The sequence below is a fragment of the Elaeis guineensis genome, chromosome 3, assembly GCF_000442705.2.
Source record: "Elaeis guineensis isolate ETL-2024a chromosome 3, EG11, whole genome shotgun sequence".
Classification (NCBI taxonomy): Eukaryota; Viridiplantae; Streptophyta; class Magnoliopsida; order Arecales; family Arecaceae; genus Elaeis; species Elaeis guineensis.
Window position 1 is genome coordinate 61,581,761 of NC_025995.2, and position 18,079 is coordinate 61,599,839.

Sequence of the window (18,079 nt, forward strand, 5' to 3'; positions counted from 1 at the left end):
AAGTTGGACTAAAAAAATCTTTAATGATATTTGATTGCAATATTCTTTGAAGTTTATACCAGAATGTTGATCATGTATAAAGCTTGCATGTGGAAATAGAAATATATTTAGAGAATATTGCATAAAAATTTATTTCATATTGAAGATATTAATTATGGGATAGTTGAATATTTATTTGGATAGAATTTTTAGCTATCATCTTTGGATCCACATGATAGATATTATTTATGTTTATTGAATATTGTATGATATATATATATATATATATATATATATATATATATATATATATATATATATAGACTTCAACTTAAGTATTACATATCTAAGTTGATCAAGAGATCTTCTGTCATCATTGTTGAGGTTACTAATGAAATTCTTAATTGCTATCTTTGGATTGAGATAAAAGATCTAGTTATCTTTATTTGAGATTTTGGGACACCTATGAAATTACAATAAATCTATTGTTAATTGAAGAAATTGATTTGATTTGAGATTATCGAATATTCATTTGGTGGAATCTTGATTTGCCATCTTGGGATTAAGATAAAAGATTTTAGTTATATCTACTAGAGACTATAAGACATAATGTAAAATTTTAATTTAAAAATTTTGAGATTTATGAATTGATCTAGAGTTCTTTTACCATGGTTATTGAAGTTCCTAATAAATCTAATATTGAATGGAGAATTTGACTTTAAGTGGCTGCATGATTATTATGGAAGGTTTTTGACAGATGATAAAGGTCTTAATAAAAGAAACATTATAAGAAATAAGTGAGTTAATTTTTCTAATGTGAGACCTTAGAACTTGACTGGATCGATTGAGAAAATTCATCTAATTATTTTTACTCACTAGAGTTTGACATGAAATTGTTTAGATGAATTAACAAGAGAATCAATATTTAATTTATGTTGAATTACAATAACTACTTATATGATGGTTTTGATTGTGTCGATTAACTCAAGGATTAATTTGGTTGGAGTTGTTTGATGCATGTTAGAGACAACAATTAAAAGTTCTCTTGAGTTGCTTGGAAATTTAAATTTTCAATATTTTTACTACACAATAATGTTTGATTGAAAGTTATTAATGTATCCAAAGAATTTGATAGTCAAAATCAGAGTCCGCAGTGGAAGTGCGGTGCTTGAATCATTTATAAAATAAAATTATGTTCTCTTACTTTGAAAAGTTTTATGATAAAATACTCGATTTGATTTTTTTTCCCTTATTGGATGACCTTATTGTCAAGAAAAAGAAGATGGCTTAAATTGTTAACTAGGTTAGATGTCTTGATGTGATTTTCACTAGTAAGTTCTCTTATCATATGTTGAGCTAACTTTTTAGCATCCTAAGTCTTAGATGATTGGACCTTTGATTCTTGATCTTGGATTAGAATATTCAACAATAGATTTTCTTTCTTTTAGAATTGAAATTTATATTTCTTTATCTATTAGAAAGAAATTGAGATTGATTATCGATCTTAGATTTTTTTTTTATCCTCAAACGTTCATCTATTGAGAGTAATGTTATTCATAATCTTATGATAGATCAAATAAATCATGAGTTGTAGATATTTTGGTAAGAAATCTGATATTCTTGTTTGGAATTAAGATATTGATTTCAAATTATCAAGAATAATGGTTTTGATTCTGATTAGCATTTGCAATATTGACTTTTCCTTTATGAGAAGATTTAATGTTGAAATTGAATTAAAAAATAAAATATCAAAAAGTTCATAGATGGATTAGAATGGTGAATCTCTAACTTATGAAAGCACGATTGAGAGAAAATATTTTTGATTCTCAATTGATTTGAATATCACTATATAATTTATATTAGTATATTCTCCTATCCTGTGCTGAGTTAAATTTTAATGGATGAATCTAAATAGTGGGCCATCGGTTCTTAATCTTGAATAAAAAATATTTTGGTACAGATCTTTTTCCTCCAAAATTAGAAGTTTGAACTCTTTTGATCAATATTATTCCTCTATCTGATTGGAAAAGATTGAGGTTATTTATTGATATTGAAGATTGTTCTACAAGAGATGGATTGGAGTTGTTTGTAATTTAATCTTGTAATGAATCGATTAATTAAGAGTAGTTGATATTTAGATAAAGAAATTGATATACTTACTTAGAATAGAGACATTGATTTTGATTATAAGAAATGAGATAATTTTGATTTAGATCAATTTTTGAGGTATTGATTTTTCTTATAGAATGACTTAATGATAAAATTGCTTCGAGAATTAGAATATTGAAGAGTTTGAGGACTTGAGCAAAAAAATTTTGAGGACTTCAGCAAGAAAAATTTCGAGGACAAAATTTTTTTTAGAAGAGAAGAATGTAATACACCAATCCAGATGAAACCCATTGTATGACTTTTAAAGCAATGGAAAAAAAAGAAAAAAAAAGAGGAGGTCAGCACGGGCTGTGCATGTGCTGGTTGGAAAGAACTGGACTCCCAATGAGAGTCTCTTCCACGTGGTATCTCGATGAAGAAGGAAATCAGGGAGGACTTGGACTCCTCCCCTTGCACTCTTTAAAAGGAGGACAAGCCTCACTTGGAACCCCCCCACAGCTCTGCCCGCCTCTTGTTGTCGGAAGACTCGTGTTCGTCTTCTTCTTCTCTTGAGAAACTTTCATCGAGTTCACCAAAATCAAGGCCATCATCGGAAAAAGGGTAAGAACTCTCTCTAATCCTTCTCCTCATCTTCCACAGCCTATAGGTGCTGGGACTCCGACCAGCAATCATTGGATTTTGGCCAAATAGGGGCTCAGATTGTTTTCCTTATTTTTATCTTGTTTTCTGTCTGCATCTCTTATTTTTTTGATGATAGTTGCCACCACTGACCATTGATCTGTAGTCCCCCATCTGTGTTGCCCTTGCCTGCATTCCCAGTCGCCACCATCATCGGGGGAGGAGAACCCTTGTTCTATGATTAGAAAGGGAACGAAAATCCCCTGTTTCGCCCAAATGTGAAAGTAGGAAGAAAGGAAAAAAAAAAGAAAAAGAAAAGAAAAGAAAGAAAGAAAAAGAGAAGAGAGCTTCTCTCTCTCCTCTCTCCTCACTTTTATTTTTTCTCTCCCTATCTTCTCTCTCTACTTTCTCTCTTTATATTCTCTCTCTAGTTTCTCCCTCTATGATTTTCTCTTTTTAAATTATTTCTCTCTCCTAAGATTTTTTAGATCTTTAAGAAGATTGATAATAAATTTGATCTGACCGAAAGAAAAGTTTGGATCCGTGGTCATGAGATAGTGTGCCAGCACCCACCTTGATCACACCAGGAATCACTAGATTTGATCATCCATGATTTTATTTTGAATCATCAGTATACTGGTTTAACCATGACTTAATTAGATCATTTTGATTGGACCAATTGAGATGTTGGACTATGTCACCTGATCAATTGGAATTGTATCTCATAAATTTTCTCTCCTCTGACTTTCTCTCTCTACTTGATTTATGAACTCAATGATGGAAACTTGACCCTATCACTTTGAAAATCTAATTTGATCTAGTTGCTAAACATTGGACCATCTATATCCTAATTGAATTTTGATCGGATGAAATTAGATGATCGGACCAATCTGCACTATTGGATGTGGGTATCCATTAATCTTATTTTTTTAATTATTTATACCCTTTTTAATTACTGGACTTAATCCTATATAGGGTTATAGATGTTTGATCATGGGATACCACGATATGAACTATGAATTAAAGATTTGAAAAGAAATTTATGAGATTATATGGATTTGTTGGAATACTTATGAGGTAAGTAATACTTCATTTTTTTTAGATTTATCGATAAATTATAATATATTTTTCTAACATAATTTATGAAATGATGCATGAATTAGATGAATGATATTTTGTTATAAAAAATATCTTATTTTGATAGGTTATGATGAAGCATAATGGAACATATTGATTTCATTATGTATTATATTGAATGATTTCGATACCACATGTTATATGTTTTCTTATCAAACTGGAATAAGAGATATGATTTATGAAGAATTTTAATTCAAGAATGATATGAATTGACAATCTGACTATGTAAAGGACCCTACTAATGGGGACAAATACGTTGGTAATTGATTTATCCTGAGAATTTATGTCGCCAGCGAGACTAGCGATATGTTGCCAGTGAGACCAGCGATTTCAAAGGACTTTGTTGCCAGATGATTCGTAGCTCACCGCAAGATAATACGTGATGTTATGACCCTATCACAAAAAAAATATGATCATAGCTCATGGTTGATGAAAATAACTTGAGAATGAAAGAATTGAAATCTCAAAAGAAACTCAAATTTTTGAAAAAGAAATGAATTTGGTATGAACTATATTGCATAATTGAAATTGATTTCAAATTGATGAACTTTATATGCTTATTTTCTATAAATGATTATTTACTTTAATATCTGATAAAATCTATTTAAAGTGATCATTGCTTACTGGGTATTCTAGCTCATTATCTCTTATTTTATTATTTTATAGATATTAAAAAATTAAGATGATACAAGATATGAATGGAAAAATGATTAAAAGCAGAACCTCTATACTTTTATTATAGATTGAAAGTCTTATTGAATTTGATGTAAAGCCTATTGAATATTATTGAATTTACTGAGATATTAAAGTTAAAATTTAAATTGTTATATTTTTGATTTAAATTATTGACTAATTATTTCACTGTTGTTTTATGATAGCATAATAAGATGCCTTGTATGCTTATAGGGAGAGTTTTCTATGAGTATTCGATAGTTGTCACGACCTCTGACTCACGATCTTGTGTCAGGGGCGTGACTAGTTCACTCCAAATTAATGATGCTTTCAAAGAATTCTATTAAACTATTCCACAGTGATCGAGAGGTTGCCAACTCCCTTTTAAATTATATCAAATTTTGTCTTATTCCAACCAAGTAAGATGCCCTAGCCAAACCTGTAATATTCCTAGACAACCAAGCCAAAATTTGTCCACCGACGAGTGATCTTAGGATAGATGTGGATGATCCATCCAGTTTGGTCTCTTGAAGACCCACCACACAATACCTTCGTTCATTGATAAGGTCTCTGACCATCCTTCTCCTAAACAGAATCATGACATGGGTATAGCCATACAACCAACCGAAGTGGGAGCACCAGCATTTAGATAATGTGAAATCCGATGAAAAGAGGTGAAGATACAGTTCATTCAACAAATAGAGACACCAATAAGTAACAAATCATTCTATATCATAGGAACCATTAAAGAGTTGTGGGTTCTTCTCATCCACAGCACCCTCTTCCTCTTTGGGATCCAAGTGAATAGAATAATTTCTCCCATCCAAATAGTCGGTTTTTTCGAGCTCTTAGTGAGGAAGGACTGCGTCAGAGTGGGTCTCATGTCTCAACCTCATTAATGGTTGAGTCGGTTGTCTTTAAGGGAGACTTCGACCCAGCAGCCTGGCAATCACGGTTGGAGGGAATATAGAGCCCATATTTGAGGTTGGATCCTCTACCCAATTTTAGTTTTCAAATAGTTGTTGTTGTATACTAGTATTGGAATTCAGGATTTAATGCATGCATATGTATTTCAAAATTTTTATTTTCTAAACACCGTAGTGGAGAACAAGATTAAAATACTTTTAATTTGAATTATGCATGCATGAAAACATAAAACCACATGGATCTATCTCATATGCTGAAATTGATATATGCTGAAATTCAGATTATGATCAAATCACATACCTATTTCATAATCTTTTTCTTCAAATCTAGATCTGAAAGAGAAGAGATTCTCTCTTAATCACATAAGTGTCCGACCTCTATGAGTATCCACTCGGAATCAGCCTGGAACAGCTCTCTTCAATCTGAATTTTCTTCTCAAAAAATTCAGCCTGCTGAATTTGAACGAAGCCTGGATCGCGATCAACACTTGATTTCTTTCCTTGATCTTCTTCTTCTCCTCCTCTCTAGAGTTTTTTCTTGCTATGTGCTGCTATCAGATACTAGAAACTAGCAAGAAAGAGGCACCCAACAGCCTTGGGCATGGAACACCTTAGGACGCACGTCCCAAGAGAAGGGGCATGTAGAACGCCTAAGAGAGAAGAAAAAAGGGGAGGAAGAGAGAGTGTGGAGACCTTCTATGGGCATGCGGGCTGCTGGTTTGGATTCTCTAGGGACCTTAGGAGAGCTCTCTTTAAATAAGCATGAGGATTGAATCTTATTCAATCTCATAATATAAGTCCTACTTGCATTGAGTTTCCTATGAACTTAAATTATCCAACTTACTTTAGGAGACCCTTTAGGTGCCAACAATTGAAGCCCTTACACCCATAATTAAACATCCCAAAACACACTCAAGAGATGCCCCATAAGAGAACTAAAGGTCCTCTAATCAATGGACATGTCCAACTTGATCAAATCAAGGTGGCATCCAAGAATAACTATCAAGAAAATTAATTAGGAACTTATATCCTTAATTTATATGATCCATAATCTTAGACACCTAATAATTAGAGTCTCATGAATCTCATTCATATAGGTTATTAGTAGGTAATTGAATTAAAATTATCTTATCAAATAAGTAATTCCAACAGAAAAAAAAAATTGGGTCCAACCATGTGCTTGCAAAATTATCATGAACCAAATAGATTTTTTTAAACCCAATTGACACTTCATAAGCTCAATTACTTATTTCGGGCCTAATCTCTTTATTGTGTGACCCTATAGGCTCAATTATATTTGATAGTGAGACATACAATGATCTCTATCATCATATCATTAAAACTTTTTTCAATAAATTAGAATAATTTCACTCTAACTCGTCAAGAATTTATTAAAAATATATCCTAAAGTCAATCATCAAGTGGTAGATGATTGAAATAAGTATATAAATTATTTAATAATAATAGTTATTTGACAGGTTCATCATAAAAGTTCTATCTTCCTTAAAAGAACTCCTAAATTATGATGAAATCCTTAGAACCATAATCAATCGATAAAAGAGAATTTATCAGATGGTTCTTAAATTATTCATGATCAAATGATAAGTTATTAATAAGGATGATAACTTATCAAGTGTAAATCACTGTATGCCATATACATTGGTTGTCCTCGTAACCAAGTGGTGTGGAGACACTGGTATGGCATCCAGGTGAGATGTAGGAGTACATCTGCACTAAACGTGATCAATATAATACTCTACTATCAAAAGTAGCTAGCTAAGGCCAATGGGTATAAGTGTCCCTCCGACCTGAGATCACCACGGTGACTTGCAAGCAACTCACAATGCTTTGGTGCCGGACTGCCTGTATTTTTAATATAGGTTCGAAAGATTTTTGGGTACAGTCAAGTACTTGTAAAGTCGGTGTGTGAGTCAAGATGAGATTGACCACTCCTAATTAACTTGAGAAAGAGAATGTCTCGATGTGTTTCAATTTAGCAAAACCTAGGCCTGGATAATCCTCGTGAGGAGTCACGGGATTTGCAAAATTTTGAGGCATAATAGAGATGACTTGTATGAGTGTTGACAGCATACTCAAAGTCATCTTGAGCATTATTGGTCAAAGGGATAAATTATGAAGTAATCATGGTTCAGGGTTCTTAGAATGTTGCTTTGCATACATTCGACCTATCTGGACGTCGGGAACCATTGCTAGATGGTTACTTCGACTGGTATAAAAATTAGTTTTTGTGCTACTGACTTAAGTTTAAACCTATAAGGTCACACACATAAGGGGTTGTAACCTAATCAGATGGTTAATCGATGATTGAGAATCGTTCTAAGGTTAAATGATCAATGTGATTGATGTTTGACCTAATGCAAGTGTTGCAGGAGGATCGATTAGCAATTGGATTGCTAATTGGCTCAATCTGATTGAGCAATTGGATTGAGATCAAGTCTAATTAAATTTGATTCAATTAGAATTAGTTTGGATTTAATTAGATTAAGTCAAATTAATTTATTGGATAAGCCAATTGTAAGGGAGAACAAGTCCCTATTCGACTAAGACTTGTATGCACTAATTCCTAATTAAGTTAGGATTTAAATTAAAATTAAATATGATTTAATCTGATTTAATTAGACTCCTAGTTGGACAAAGATCACCATTAATTAGGTTATAATTAATTTGGATTAGGTTCAAAGTGTTTGACCTAATCTACATAAGAATCCTAGTTAGACTAGGATTCCATATCATCTCTTGCGCCACCTAAGAAATCTCAAGCCCACGCCCACTAATTAATTCTCAAATATTTTTCTATGATATCTACATCCAAAGAATATTATCTCACACCACTTATTCTAGAGATTTGAATCAGATTTGATTTGGTTCAATGTGGAAAGTGATTTGGTTAATTATGGAAAGTGGTTTAGACTTATTCTTTTTTTGAAAGAGTCCCTCTTCACAAGGACTCTTCCCTCCTCTCTTGCGCCAACTTTCCCTAAGCCTATCCTATCATTTTGTCACCCCTTTTAAGCATCTTTTCATGCTCTCTATGAAATTTTTGAGGGAGGGGGCGTCCAAGAGTTGGATGCCCCATAAGTTCCTTGTTTAACTAGGACTCTTGACCTTATCTACCTCTTATATTGGTGCCGCCCCATATGAGAAGATATAGGAGTCTAAAATCTATAGTTTTTTGAGAGAAAAATTAGAGGAGAAAGATAATGGCATGGGTGGTTTGAGGCACCAAGATCCTTGGAGGAGAGTCTTCTATCGAGAGATCAAAAGTTGATATCTTGTAAAGAAAAAAGGTAAGAGAAAAGATTATCTTCTCTCATTGATTTTCTTTCATATTATTCTCTCTTTGTTTTTTGTATTTTTTATGTGATAAAATCTAAGAGAGAAAGAGGATGGAATGGGTGGTTTGAGGCATCAAATTCCTTGGAGAAGAGTCTTCTATCAAGAGATCAAAAGTTGATGTCTGGTAGAAACAAAAGGTAAGAGAGAAGATTATTTTTTCTTATTGTTTTTTATTTCAAATTATTCTCTCTTTATTTTATATTTTTATGTGATAAAAATCTGAAAGAGAAAGAGGGATGGTGTGGTGAATTCATGCTCCAATGAGTTGGAGCATGGTGATCTAATTTTGGACATGATTTGATCATGTTCTAATGAGAGAAGTAGAAGAAAAGGTCTTCTCTTAAGATTTATTTTAGAACCCTTCTTCTCCATAAATCATGAGATTTTTTTATGAAAAAGATCAGATATCATAAGATCTAAAGAATATTTTTTAGATTAACCATCCGGAGGGATCTGCAAGAAGCTAGCACTTTGAGTGGATTTTTATTCGACGAACTTCTGATTTTGTTGCAGCCTCGTGTGGATCCCCTGTAGAGGCTAGATGCGTGTGTGGCTCCAAAGACAACAAAAAAAATTAATCATGGAGTTCTCAACCCGCATGAAGGTAAGAGATATGATCTCTTCTCTTATTAAGATGTGATCTAGATTTTAGATCTGAAACTGTTTCAGATCTAGGGTATTGATTTGATCAATACTAAAGCTTTTATTTTTTGATTTATAAATGCAATATAAAATATTATAGATTCTAATTGTAGGATTTAAAAATTTGATTACATGTATTTGTAGAGTAAATTATTCAATTTATATGTTTCACTGCGTTATATTTCAAAAATATTTTGAAATTTATGCATGAAACCCTGCACCCTTTCCAATAGTGGTATCAGAGCATCCAGGTTCTTTTATAACATGTTCATGATTGTATTAAAATAAATCTAAAAAATAAAATAATAATCGCACAGACTGTAGGTTGTCCTGCTGTAAGGTTTACCCCTTACAGTACAAAGGTTGTCCTGGTACGTTGCGATCTAGACAATTAAAAATTTTAAGTAAATCTTATCATGAATATTTTATATTAAATCTATTTCATTTTATAAATTTTTATATAATATATATAGATAGATTAAAATCAGTCAAGAATAGGATCTTGTGAAGGTTCTGTTTGCTTATCAGACTAGCTCGACTAGTAATCCAGCTTGACTAAAAAGTTGGCTCAATTATTTTTCTAACTATTTTTAATTGTTAGTGTTTATTAGTGAAATAAGCCGACCCATTTTTTAAATGAGTCAACCTATTTAGTGAAACAACACTAAATTATATTAAATCTTTCAAAAGTTGAAAATGATTTTCAAAATGCCGAACCCCAACCCTCAGCCATAAACTTAATTAAAAAAAATAAGTGATTGTTTAGGATTTAGGTTTGTGATTTAAAGATCCTAAGATAATTTCATAAAATATGGGTTAAAGGATAATGGGTTAGCTTTGATCAGGTCATTAACTAGGTTAGACCTAGGGTTAGATTAAATATGGACTAAGTTAAGAAATTGATCAAACCTAATTAAAAGTTAATTAAGATTAGGTCATTTCTATAGATCACTTCAATAGTTGTAGTTGATCAAAGTCCATATATCTAACAAATGGATGCTAATCGTGGCTCAGCGGTTGAGCCCAAGTCTTTAGGCAGACCAAATCAAAACTGATAAACCAGTTGGTGTCTAAAGTTATCCTGACCGGTGGTTTTTAATTGAGAGCCTGCTTATCTGGTCATTTCTTATGGTATCTAAGGCAAGCTTTGGCAGACCCTCCCACTGATCAAACTTACCTGGCCAATGTAGTTAATTAGGTCTTGATTAGGTTGCTCACTGATTCGTGCTAACCCATGTCACATAGAAAATCAGTGAATCTAATTTCATTCAGTGAGACTGATCTAGGTGCCCATGGACCAAATTTGATCCTAGTCCTTGTTAATGACTTGAGAAGTTAGTGGGAGGACCTAACTTGGTGAAGTCAGTGGGAGCAAATTGATCTATGTCCTTTCTATCATTAAATCACTAATAATTTTAAATCCTCTAAAATTATTAGGTCCTTAAAATAATAAAGTTATGGAGATAACTGAGTCATAGCCTCCTATTAAGGTGTTTGATAATGAATCCATTAACTCAATAATCATTGCAGACCCAAAGGCCTGGTGCTTGTTGACTAATGAAATTATCACTCATCATATGATGACTTGGAAGTATCTCTCTAATGGTGGTTAGGTTGGCCAACCAAAGTTGGTCTTAATCATTCGTTGGTTAGATGCACCAAGTTGAAGAAAAAACTGCCTTTTTCCTTTGTAGGATCTTCTAGATTTCATCAAATCTGGGATGGAATAATTTAAAAAAAAAATATTTTATATTTATTTCAGATGTAAGTCTCTAGATCTAATCTTCATATCTGATATTAAGTCTAAAATAAATCTAAAAGGGATGAAAAAATAAGTAATACCTCAAGGGTAATCTGATTACCATGTAGATGATCTCAGCACAGCCTGAGGTTCTGATGTAGCCACGCAAGCGTCTGACCTCTACCGATATCCACTCAGGCAGGACCTGGAATGTCTTCTCCTCATGAATCTATGCTCCAAAAATTAGATCTCTATCTGATTTGAAAGTACTTCAGAACTTCTTCTGAAGTTGGAGCAGCAGCCTGTCGAAGATGTCCTACAGCCTACCTATTCCAGACGTCACCACGCCTTGGATCTTTGCCAGATGGATGTCCAACTCTTTGGATATGAAGAGGGGAGAGAGGAGACCAAGGAGGATGTAGAGAAGGGGAGAGGATTCTTATTTTGGCTGGGTATTGAGCAGAAACTTACAAACCCTAGGCGCCAACAGGGATTTTATAGACCCTGTATGCTGCGCAGTGCCACATCATTCGACCAATCAAAAAATTCCAATAAATTTTTAAAAAATTTTGATTGATAGAGTGATGTCATCTGATCACATCAGATAAGAACCCCCACCCTCTCTCCTATGTTGGCACCAACTTTAGATAAGCACAAGCAAGGTGGCACCAAAGAGTCCATGTTAATCAGGACTCTTTCATTCTTATCCATTTGGGGCGTCCACTTTAATCCAATTGGGCTCACATCATTATCTGATTATGGTGCCCAATTTAATATGATTTTGGTATGTGGATACTCCACAAAAATTTTTCAATGAACTCTCTTCAGTTTAAGACCCATATGTCAACATTTGACAGATGTCCTAAAATAAAATTGGCAGGTGACAGGAATTAGCAGGTGCTTGTCTTAAATTCATCTCATGAATTAAGACAAGCCTTTTCTGAGTTGGACAAACTTTATTTAGACTGAGAGAAACCTTCTCAAGGTTCTCTGGGTGAGTCAAATCATATTTGACTCAGTAGAGACAGAAAAGATTACACGAGGAGAAAGTTAGGCTCAATCGTGTGCAAGCACGATTTTCTTGAACCTAATTGGATCTTATCCAAATCAATTGGGTTAGCCCAATTGATGACATCCAGACCCTAACCCTTGTTTGTGTGATCCAGTTAGGTTCAATTTCGTATGGTAATAAGACATGTCATGATCTCATCATCGACATCATCGAAACTTCTTTCGATGGACCAGAACTCTTCTGATTCAGTCAATTAGAATGATCGATCATCAATATCATTCTAATTGTTCCCAAAATCCACCAGTGACACATAGTAGTATATAGTGGCAACCCATCAGAACTGAAGACGAACCTCTCAGTGCAGCTACCTGTGTGATTGAGTTCCTTTATCATGAGTCCTGACTGAATTAGGGTTAAGGTGAACTTGTCAAACCCAACATCAGTCATATGAATCAATCGATCGATCCGAGTCTGATGTGAAACCCCAATGAAAAATTCTTTTTTTATTATTTCACTCTATCATGGCCATGGGCTTAAGGACTCAATCTTTCGATTATCATAGGACTACTCCTCTCGTCTACCAAGGTTGATAGATCCCATCTTGGTGCGACCTAGTTCTTACAATGAATATGCTACAGCCAACATACACCTCAGGGTTTCGAATGGCTAGGAGATCGAGTTATGGTGTAGTCAAACTATAACACACTCAAGGTAAACTATCGATGCACCTCAGATCAAAGAACTAGACACACAACTGCAGCATCGAGCTAGTCATCGACGAGAAGGTAGACTTCCTTATGACTGTTCGAGGTGGTCACATTCAGTACTCTCATTCTCAACAAATACATGTACTCTCGCTCTGGTGTCTCTACATCGTAGACTCAAGACACATCTATCCTAAGAAAGTGATCGTACACCAACCTTCCGGATCGATCACCATCCTCATGATGATCCTATGGTCAGGAGCTGTTTATGAGTTAGTTATGTAAATTCATGCCTTAAATTTTTAACTCTTGAAAATATGAATTGACATTCCTACTAAGTCAAAAGATGTATCACAGACACAATATACATAATGTGATAGAAGAATAACCCATTTATTGATTTATAGTCAAAATTATAAATTTGCCCTTAGATTTGTACAGGAATGTGTCAGCCAATCTGACATCTAGGGCACACATCTAACAAACTCCCACTTGACCTAATGCCAATTGGCTACATATTTAAGTCCCATCTTCTCAAGGTGGGCTTCGATCTTTTGCTGGCCCAATAGCTTAGTCAGCAGGTCTGCCACATTGTCTGTGGAGTCGACTCTCTTGACCTCGACATAATCTTTTTTGAGATAATTACGGATCAAATGAAATCGCCGCTCGATGTGCTTGGACTTCTGGTGAGACCTTGGCTCCCTAGCTAGGTCTATGGCACCATTATTGTTGCAGTAAAGAGGTATGGCATCCGATGATATCACTCCAAGCTCTGCGGCAAACTTCTTATACCAGAATGCCTCCTTCGCAGCTTCCGATGCAGCAATGTATTCTGCCTCCATGGTGGAATCAACAATCACCGTCTACTTGGAACTCTTCCAGCTAACTGCACCACCATTGCAAATGAACAGACTACCAGATGTCAACTTTCGATCATCTATATCAGACATAAAGTCTGAGTCTGTATATCCCTGAATCTGGAGTTCTCCATTCCTAAAGACTAGAAATATATCCTTAGTCTTTCTCAAGTACTTAAGGATACATTTCACAGAAGTCCAGTGCTCTTCGCCTAGATTCAACTAATATCTACTTGTGACACTCACAGCATGGGCTATATCAGGTCGTGTACATAGCATGGCATACATGAGGCTCCCTATTGTCGAAGTATAAGTGATCTTGCTCATGCATTCAATCTCCTCAGGTGTACTAGGGCACATCTTCTTGGAGAGATGAATGCCATATCTAAAAGGTACTAAACCTCTTTTGGAGTTTTCCATGCTAAACCTTTTTAGCACCTCCTCTATGTACATCTTCTGTAAAAGTCTGAGCATCCTATTTGATCTATCTCTATAGACCTTAATACCCAGTGTTGGGTATAAAATACCCTCAGCCGAAGTTCTCAGCGGGATTGACCCTTGCAGGTCCCCTCCGACTTTCGACTACTGGTGGACTCCGCCCGGATTCCTACGGGAGCCGGGCTCCGTCCTCAACTTCAACCGCAAGGAAGACTCTGCCTGGACTCCTACGAGAGTCGAGCTCCATCCCCAACTTCAACCGCAAGGAAAACTCCACCCGGACTCCTACGGGGGCCGGGCTCCGTCACCAACTTCAACTACTGGTAAGCTCCGTCCAGACTCCTACGGGAGCCGGACTTCACACTTGACTTTAATTGCAGGAAGACTCCGCCCGGACTCCTACGGGAGCCGGGCTCCATCCACGACTTCAACTGCAAGTAGACTCCGCCCGGTCTCCTACGGGAGCCAGGCTCCGTCCCCGACTTCAACCGCAAGGAAGACTCCGCCCGGACTCCTACGGGAGTCGGGCTCCATCCCCGACTTCAACTGCAAGGAAGACTCCGCCCAAACTCCTACGGGAGCCAGACTCCGTCACCAACTTCAACTGCTGGTAAGCTCCGTCCGGAATCCTATGGGAGCCAGACTTCGCACTTGACTTTAATTGCAGGAAGACTCCGCCCGGACTCCTACAGGAGCCGGGCTCCATCCACGACTTCAACTGCAAGTAGACTCCACCCGGACTCCTACGGGAGCCGGGCTCCATCCCCGACTTCAACTGCAAGGAAGACTCCGCCCGGACTCCTACGGGAGCCGGACTCCGTCCCCGACTTCAACCGCAAGGAAGACTCCTCCGGGACTCCTACAGGAGCCGGGCTCCATCACCAACTTCAACTGCTGGTAAGCTCCGTCCGGACTCCTACGGGAGCCAGACTTCGCACTTGACTTTAATTGCAGGAAGACTCCGCCCGGACTCCTACGGGAGCCGAGCTCCGTCCACGACTTCAACTGCAAGTAGACTCCGCCCGAACTCTTACGGGAGCCGGGCTCCATCCCTGGCTTCAACTGCAAGTAGACTCCGCCCGGACTCCTACGGGAGCCGAGCTCTGTCCCCAACTTCAACCGCAAGGAAGACTCCGCCCGGACTCCTACGGGAGCCGGGCTCCGTCCCCAACTTCAACCGCAAGGAAGACTCTGCCCAGACTCCTACGGGAGCTGGGCTCCGTCCCTGACTTCAACCGCAAGGAAGACTCCGCCAAGACTCCTACGAGAGCCGGGCTCCGTCAGCAACTTCAACTGCTGGTAATTTTTGTCCGGACTCCTACGGGAGCCGGACTTCGCACTTGACTTTAATTGCAGGAAGACTCCGCCCGGACTCCTACGGGAGCCGGACTCCATCCACGACTTCAACTGCAAGTAGACTCTGCCCGGACTCCTACGGGAGCCGGGCTCCGTCCCTGACTTCAACTGCAAGGAAGACTCCACCCGGACTCCTACGGGAGCCGGGCTCCGTCCCCGACTTCAACCACAAGGAAGACTCCGCCCGGACTCTTACGGGAGCCAGGCTCCGTCACCAACTTCAACTGCTGGTAAGCTCCATCCAGACTCCTACGGGAGCCGGACTTCACACTTGACTTTAATTGCAGGAAGACTCCGCCCGGACTCCTACGGGAGCTAGGCTCCGTCCACGACTTCAACTGCAAGTAGACTCTGCCCGGACTTCTACGGGAGCCGGGCTCCATCCCCGACTTCAATCGCAAGTAGACTCCGCCCGAACTCCTACGGGAGCCGGGCTCTGTCCCCAACTTCAACCGCAAGGAAGACTCCGCCCGGACTCCTACGGGAGCCAGGCTCCGTCCCCAACTTCAACCGCAAGGAAGACTCCGCCCAGACTCCTACGGGAGTTGGGCTCCATCCACGACTTCAACTGCAAGTAGACTCCAATGGGAGCCGGGCTCCGTCTCCGACTTCAACTGCAAGTAGACTCCGCTCGGACTCCTACGGGAGTCGGGCTCTATCCCCAACTTCAACCGTAAGGAAGACTCCGCCCGGACTCCTACGAAAGCCGGGCTCCAACCCCAACTTCAACCGCAAGGGAGACTCCGCCCGGACTCCTACGGGGGTCGGGCTCCATCACCAACTTCAACTGCTGGTAAGCTCCGTCCGGACTCCTATGGGAGCCGGACTTCGCACTTGACTTTAATTGCAGGAAGACTCCGCCCAAACTCCTACGGGAGCCGGGCTCCGTCCACAAGTCCAACTACTGGTAAGCTCCGCCCGGACTCCTACGGGAGCCGGGCTCCGTCCCCAACTTCAATTGCTGGTAAGCTCCGTCCGGACTCCTACGGGAGCCGGACTTCACCCCTGACTTTAATTGCAGGAAGACTCCGCCTGGATTCCTATGGGAGCCGGGCTCCGTCCTCAACTCCAACGGCTGCAGGTAGACTTCGCCCGGACTCCTACGGGGGCCGGACTCTGCCCGCGACTCCGACTGCAAGTAGGCTCTGCCCGGACTCCTACGGGAGCCGGGCCTCATCCTTGATTTCAACTGTCGGTGAGCTGCATCCGGACTCCTAAGGGAGCCGGACTCCGCCCACGACTCCAACAGCAAGGGAACTCTGCCCAGACCCCTACGGGAGCCGGACTCCACCCCCGGTCGTGACTGAAGGAAGACTCCATCCGAACTCCTGTGAAAGCCAGATTCCGAGCTCCTCTCGGACAGATGGCTAACTACCTCTCTCCGCCAGACACTCCAGCCGGACTTCAGCCGACAGACCTTCATCCCCTGGCGCGCCGCAGTAACAGCCGCGATTCTGCTCCATTCCCTGCGGCAGATTCCATGCGGCTCCATCACTCCATGACCCTACTCCACCTCCTGTGATGGATTCCACGCGGCTCCATCACTCCCTGGCAGGCCGTAATAATGGCCACGATCCTGCTCCACTTCCTGCGATGGATACCGCGTGATTCTTCTATCCTCTGGCAAGTCGCGACAACGGACGCCGCTCCGCTCCTCGTGGCAGACTCCACGTGGCACACCCCGATAATAGCCACGGGTCCACCCCACTACTCTCCACAACAAACTTTTTCTGACTATGGGCGGTCCACTGCCAGACGGTTACAGACATCACCATCAGTTTGTTGTCCCCTCCGCCTGTAAAAGGGGGAACCCCAGATACGTTATTCCATAAGCTCTCATTTTTACCTATAAACTCTGCTAAAATTTTCGTTCGAGCACTCCATTCTTGTTGAGGCAGAGAACTGACTTGAGCGTCAGAGGATCTTGCCGGAGCAACCCCACCTCCGGTTTAGACTTCTTTTGCAGGTCCCGACGGCGACCGCGACTCCAGCTTCTCCAGCGTAAGCGGATTTTTGCACCAACACCCAGTATAAAGGATGCCTCTCCTAGATCTTTCATAGAGAACTCCTTAGACAACCATACTTTGACTGAGGTCAATATGAGAATGTCATTCTCAATTAAGAGGATGTCATCTACGTACAATACGAGAAAGACAACTGCGCTCTCACTGACCTTTTTGAACACACATGGTTCCTCCTCGTTCTTGATGAAACTAAATATTTTGATCACATCATTGAAACGAGTATTTCAACTCTGAGATGCTTGCTTAAGTCCATAAATAGACCTTTGCAGCTTGCAGATCCTATGATCATCATCACTGGATGTGAAATCAAGCGACTGTTCCACAGATATTTTCTTCAAGATATCCATTTAAGAATGCTGTTTTCACGTCCATCTGCCATATTTCATAATCGAAATAGGCTACAACAGCAAGCAATGTGCGGATGGATTTTAGCATGGCTACGGGCGAAAAGGTATCCTGATAGTCAATGCCTTCGCGCTGACTATAACCTTTCGCTATGAGCCTAGC

At 39.0% G+C, this 18,079-nt stretch overlaps 1 long non-coding RNA gene across 1 annotated transcript; it reads left to right on the top strand.

The window, feature by feature from the left end:
* Positions 1–8,635: 8,635 nt before the first annotated feature.
* On the top strand, positions 8,636–11,848 carry LOC140856073 (uncharacterized). Its single transcript, XR_012139473.1, has 3 exons — positions 8,636–8,935; positions 9,312–9,402; positions 11,310–11,848. It is a non-coding gene; the product is annotated as an uncharacterized lncRNA (long non-coding RNA).
* Positions 11,849–18,079: the final 6,231 nt, after the last annotated feature.